The sequence below is a fragment of the Pocillopora verrucosa genome, chromosome 14, assembly GCF_036669915.1.
Source record: "Pocillopora verrucosa isolate sample1 chromosome 14, ASM3666991v2, whole genome shotgun sequence".
Taxonomy (NCBI): domain Eukaryota; kingdom Metazoa; phylum Cnidaria; class Anthozoa; order Scleractinia; family Pocilloporidae; genus Pocillopora; species Pocillopora verrucosa.
This window is the reverse complement of record NC_089325.1, coordinates 15,938,472-15,944,471: the sequence shown is the minus strand read 5'-3', so window position 1 is coordinate 15,944,471 and position 6,000 is coordinate 15,938,472. Positions and strand designations below refer to the sequence as shown.

General features: G+C 34.5%; 2 long non-coding RNA genes across 2 annotated transcripts; both read left to right on the top strand.

Annotated features, from left to right (window-relative positions):
- The first annotated feature begins 428 nt into the window (after nucleotides 1-428).
- Nucleotides 429-1,334, top strand: LOC136278150 (uncharacterized). The gene is made up of 2 exons (XR_010716217.1): nucleotides 429-644; nucleotides 1,153-1,334. It is a non-coding gene; the product is annotated as an uncharacterized lncRNA (long non-coding RNA).
- Nucleotides 1,335-4,182: 2,848 nt separating this feature from the next.
- Nucleotides 4,183-5,112, top strand: LOC136278160 (uncharacterized). Its single transcript, XR_010716225.1, has 2 exons — nucleotides 4,183-4,475; nucleotides 4,934-5,112. It is a non-coding gene; the product is annotated as an uncharacterized lncRNA (long non-coding RNA).
- Nucleotides 5,113-6,000: the final 888 nt, after the last annotated feature.

The following is a 6,000-nucleotide window of genomic DNA, read 5'->3' as shown; positions in this document are numbered from 1 at the left end:
CTTTTTAAGTAACTTTCTTTTTTAACAAAGAATATCAAAATGAAACTGAGAAAGGTTTAGTTATCCTTAAAAAGCATCGATATCTTAAATGAAGGACAGTTGAATGACGCAGTGTTACAAAATCTTACTAATTTTTTTTCTTATTTAGATCGTGATAATTCCGCACAGAGTAATATTTTATCAATTAATGTCTCAGCGATACTAATTATAATGTTTATTGACGATTTACTTTTAATAACCATTCAAACATAGTGTGCTAATCTTTATTATTTTCTCAATAAAGTCAATTTTTCTTCCATGACCATTTCTATTTCTTTATTTCTGACCTGTCTTTTTTTTTCTCCTTTTTTCTCAAAGACGGCCGTTTAATAACCAACCGATTTAATTTATTTCGTTTAAATAATTCATGGCAAATCCAGCTTATAAAACACCACAAACAAGAAGCACAGAGCATTCTACATTGGCAACCAAGATAAGTTATCGTTAACCAGAAAGTGCCCAGTGCAAGAATGGCAGCCAAATTGTTTCTATGTCTGATCGGTTTGCTCTCCCTTCTGGTGTTATTTTCAACCGAGTCTGATGCCTTTGGAAACGGAGCACTTAGCGGTGGTAAAAGAGCCTTCAAGATGATGAGTGACTTTCAGGTAAGTGCCTCCAACGCTATGAGTTTTGTTTTCCCTTTTTACCTCTTACATTATGAATGTGATTTGGCATAACTGGGTACGTGCGACAAAATGTTTCTCAATAAAAAAATTAGGTCTAAAATCTACGAAGGCTGAGAAAACTATTGGGGAAATGAAAGAAAAGTATTTTTCTCTTGTTCAGATGTCTTTGGAACTCAGAAATTAAACTAACTTTATTTTCATTTGGTTCATGATAATTCTGACGTCACACTTTTGCTTGCTGCAAGTTCGTAACATGAAGATTCCAAAACGCTTAATAAGTTAGAAAAAATCTCACCTGTGAGGTATCTGAAACTTTGATATGCGAAAAAAGAAAAGCAAGAGATTTGGTTCATCAAAAGAAGAATATTGAATATTCAAGGCAATTTGTCGACGTTTTCTTTTGTGTTTGTATTTATAATTTCAGAATCTGTTTTTCGGATGTTTTTAAAATTCTGTTAATTTTCTTCATTTCTTTTTCTTTTTATAGGAGGCTGATGAAAATATCATCATGAAACGTCGATTGTGTGACATGGCTAAGCGCGTGGGATGTTAAAATGTGATTCTAGATGTTGATGAAAAGAAGCAGTTTTTCTCGTAAATAACATAACATCTCTCCTCCGAGCAACATGAAAAGGTCCATATGAGCGAATAAAAATTAAAACTCCATTGTACAGTGTCATTCTTTTGTTTCTTTACAACATATAATATGGCGGTACGTGGAAATATAACAAATAGAGCTAAAATACCCTATATACAGCAAACTACTCTGTGAGAGAGAAGGGTTAAAAGGAACAAGCTCGAGCAAAATTATCGTCTTAAACTGGATGGAAAAACTTCAGGAAGCCGCGATTTAGCAAAGCAAGGCTTGTTTCCTTGAACTAGCTCATAAATAAAGCGCCTTCTGCAAAAATACATCTTTTCTTACTTCGCAACAAAAGAAAATTGATATCTAGGCTTTCAACGAAAATGCTTAAAAATATATTTATTTAGTTATTACAGTCGTTCTCGTCATCAACTTTACCGTAATGTTTTACTGGTGTTTTCCTTAAGCCCACTTCAAATTGTATACATTGATACCAACTCACAGTTGTCTCCAAAGTTTCTCGATATGAGCAATCTTTCGTAACAATTCTTTCTCATTATAGCTTTCCAAGCAGTCAGTCACTCCCGACAACAGTAACTACTTCTACTAAACGACTGAGTCTTTATATACAATTAAATTTTGCCTTTCCTAACTCTAGAGCACGGGTGACAGTGGCACAAAGAGCGTCAGATTGTAAATTCAACTTACGATATGGACAAAGATATAGGTCAGAGCATATTCATTAAAATCCCTTTTTTCGTGTGTCAAGTTAGGCATTGGTTTCCTTGCTACTGGGTAACCATGACAACCGGTATTACCTGTCTCATGGATCGGAAAGTCGGCAACTCAACCGGCAAGCCCGCCCCTTGGAGGGTGTGGAGAATGAAACTGAGCATCCTGACAGAACTAAAAACAATATCTGTCTCTGAACCTCTACCAGATACATAGGGTGAGACTGGACATCCTGGTAGACGATCAACACATCTGTCGAAAGATCCGTGTTGGGCTTTCGTCAGTCGGTGCATTGTTATATGCACTACACAAAGAGCAGAGATAAATAAACCTATCACCTGGTCAGTCAATGCAAAAGATATTGGAGTCAGTTTTTCTTGGCCTCTCCTTGCCCCTGATAACACCTCTATCTGCCAAAAATGTGCCGCTAGTCTAGCAAAAGCTGGAAATATTCTGCAAGCACTTTCATGAAATGGTCAGTTAGAAATCAATCAGACCAAACCTAAATGAAACAGTCATTGTCGCCCCCGATGGACACCCCTGATATGATATGATACACTTGTTTTTGGAAAAAAAACGAAAAAACAAAAACAAAGATTTAGAAGCTTGAATGACCGGCGAGAGTTTCTTTTTATTTCCATTTAAAAGCATTTCAGACCAATTTTTCGTAAAAATTTGATCTCCATTTTGTGACCGTAAATGTTGAAATATCATGATATTAGCATTTTCGCAATTCGAGCAGGTGATTCTTCATTAACAGTAAGTTTTCCAAATATCATTGTATGAACCTCGTAGTGTTGTCTATTGTAAAAATGTGCTGTAATTTATTTTATTGTAAGTAATGTTTTGTTATTTAGTTAAACCATATATTTTAAACTTCTCTTTACAAAAATTAATGTTGCAAGAAAACACTGAATCAAATAATAATAAAACCTTGTGTGTAGGTGAATACGACACGTTTATTTAAAGTACTGATTACATCGTCTAATTATTCATAAGCTTGTAATTATAACTTCATTCTTTTTGAATCGTGTACTTTGCATATCATTTAAAAAATGAAAAATAAAAAATTGGAATCGAACTTTTCGGCTTCCTTCAAACTTCCCGGATTGGTCTTGTTAGAGGTTGTAAGCAGCTTCGTAGCTCATTCAATGGAATGTGATGCTCGGAAGTAATGCGTACGAAATAAAAAAAGCAATTAATGCCATCATGAATTACCCTGCAGACTGGGATGCGTGAGGCAATGCGTGACTCATATCAATTAATACATGGTGTTTCTGATGCAATTTTGCGGACGTACGGATAGAGGAGCCTGTGAGAATCTTGAATGACTAAAAATATTGCTCTTGTCTTTCCTGCTGTATCCTGGTGAAAAGAGAAGTTACCCATCCCTTCCTCCCTTCCCTGCTCCAGCTTGTGCGCAATTGTTACCCGGGATCTTTTTACTTAAGAAGGCATGTAAGCAACCATGTTCAACTAAATAAAATTTATTTTCACCCATAGTTTCAATATCCACATAATGTTTATATGGCAGTGAGGGAAACTAATTTCACCAACATCTCTTTCATTTGGATTGGTAATCCAAAAGCAAGTCAATAATCTTTTTGGGGGGCGGGGGGGGGAATCGCTAGAGGTATTTAAGAACCAGTTTAACTTTTTAACTTACAAAAATCAGTGAGGAATGCAGTTTCAGCTGTAAATAGTATTTTATGGATCAAAATACGAGTCAGAACGTAATGACACAAAGGAGCAGCATGCATGTGGTCAATTATTGATAAACAAGAAACAAATATGTTTTCATCCATTACTTATCATTATATCATTATAAAGGTATGCTTTTTTTTATTAACTTTCTTTTAACAAAGGATATCAAAATGAAACTAAAAAGGCATGGTGATCCTAAAACATGAAAAACATCGATATCTTAAGTGAAGGACAGTTGAATGTCGCAGTGCTACAAAATCTTATTAATTTTTTTCTTATTTAGATCATGATAATTTCGCACAGAGTAATATTTTATTAATTAATGCCTCGACGATACTAATTATTATGTTTTTTACGATTTACTTTTAATAACCATTCAAACATGGTGCCAATCTTTATTATTTTCTCAATGAAATAATTTTTCTTCCATGAACATTTCTATTTCTTTGTTTCTGACCTGTCATTTTTTTCTCCTTTTTTCTTAAAGATGGCCGTTTAATAACCAACCAAAAATTGTGAATGTTCTTTTATTTCGTTTAAATAATTCATGGTAAATCCAGCTTATAAAATACCACAAACAAGGAGCCCAGAGTATTTTACGTCGGCAACCAAGACAAGCTATCGTTGACTAGAAAGTGCCCAGTGCAAGAATGGCAGCCAAATTGTTTCCATGTCTGATCGGTTTGCTCTCCCTTCTGGTGTTATTTCCAACCGAGTCTGATGCCTTTGCAAACGGAGGAAATAGTGGTATACCTGGTAAAAGAGCCCTCGAGGAGTTGAGTGACTTTCAGGTAAGTACCTCCAACGCTATGAGTTTTGTTTTCCTTTTTTACCTCTTACATAATGAATGTGATTTGGCATAGCTGACCGCACGATAAAATTTTTCTTAACAAAAGATTAGGTCTAAAAATCACGAAAGACCGAGAAAACTATTGGAGAAATGAAGTAAAAGTCTTTCGAAACTCAGAAATTAAACCAATTTTATTTTTATTTGGTTCCACCGTACATGACAATTTTGACGTCACACCTACTCCCATTTGATTTGAGTGCTTGCTTGTGGCAAGTTCGTAACATAAAGATTCTAAAACAGTTTATAAGTTAGAAAAAATCTCACCTGTGAGGTATCTGAAACTTTGATGTACGGAAATGGAAAATTTATATTAGTTATAATTTTAGAATTCCTGGATAACCTTGTTTTCGCATTTATTTTATTTCTGTCAATTTTCTTTATTTCGTTTTCTTTCCATAGGACGCTGATGAAAATATCATCATGAAACGTCGGTTGTGTGACGTGGCTAAGCGCGTGGGATGTTAAAATGTGATTCTAGATGTTGATGGAAAGAAGTAGTTTTTCTCATAAATAACGTAACATCTCTCCTTTCAGGAATATGAAAAGGTCCATATGAGCGAATAAAAATTAAAACTCAATTGTACAGTGTCATTCTTTTGTTTCTTTACAACATATTATATGGCGGTAACGTGGAAATAAATTGAAATAGAGCTAAAAAACCCTTCAATACTGCAAACTACGCTGTGAGAGAAAAGTTTAAAAATGAATTAAATAGTTTGTGCATGACAGAAACTTCGACGGATGATAACTTCATGAATCATTTAAGTTTTCTTTTTGTTTGGCTTAACTTTCAAGAAATGCCATAATATCTATAATGCGTCACCAGTGCTAACTAAAACATGGTTATTTTCTACTGTAGAGAGAAAATGGTTTTGAAATCGTTGGCGCAGAATCCCATATCACTTCATCTTACTTTGATTTGAAAATAAAACAAACAACATAAGAAACAAGCTCGAGCAGATTTATCGTCTTAAATTTGATAGAAAAACCTCAGGAAGACCCGATTTACAGAGTTTAGTTTTATTTAGAAAGATCACCATTACAAAGCAAGGCTTGTTTCATTGAACCAGCTCATAAATAAAGCGCGAAAGAAAAGTTTACATTCAGGCCCTTTTTTTTTGTCTGATGAAATATTTTGTAGGACTTATTTAATCTTGAAAGGTACATTAAAAGATCAGGGCACCTAATTTACTCTAATCACAGGCAGCCCAAGCTTTAGTTGTGAGATGATCATCTTGCATAGTAAGAGTCATGGCGAAAACATAAGAGTTGGTTTGGGAATAGGAATGAAAAAATACAGTCATATTCTAAATAAAAATACGTCACCTATTTCCATAGTGCATTGCTTGTTGTCTGACCGCTTACAATGTATTTAAGTATTTCCATTCCAACTCTTATATTATATATGCACCACTCAGCTCCTTTTATCGCCCCTCTCTCAGGGGTAACCTACAAGAAATTTCTCC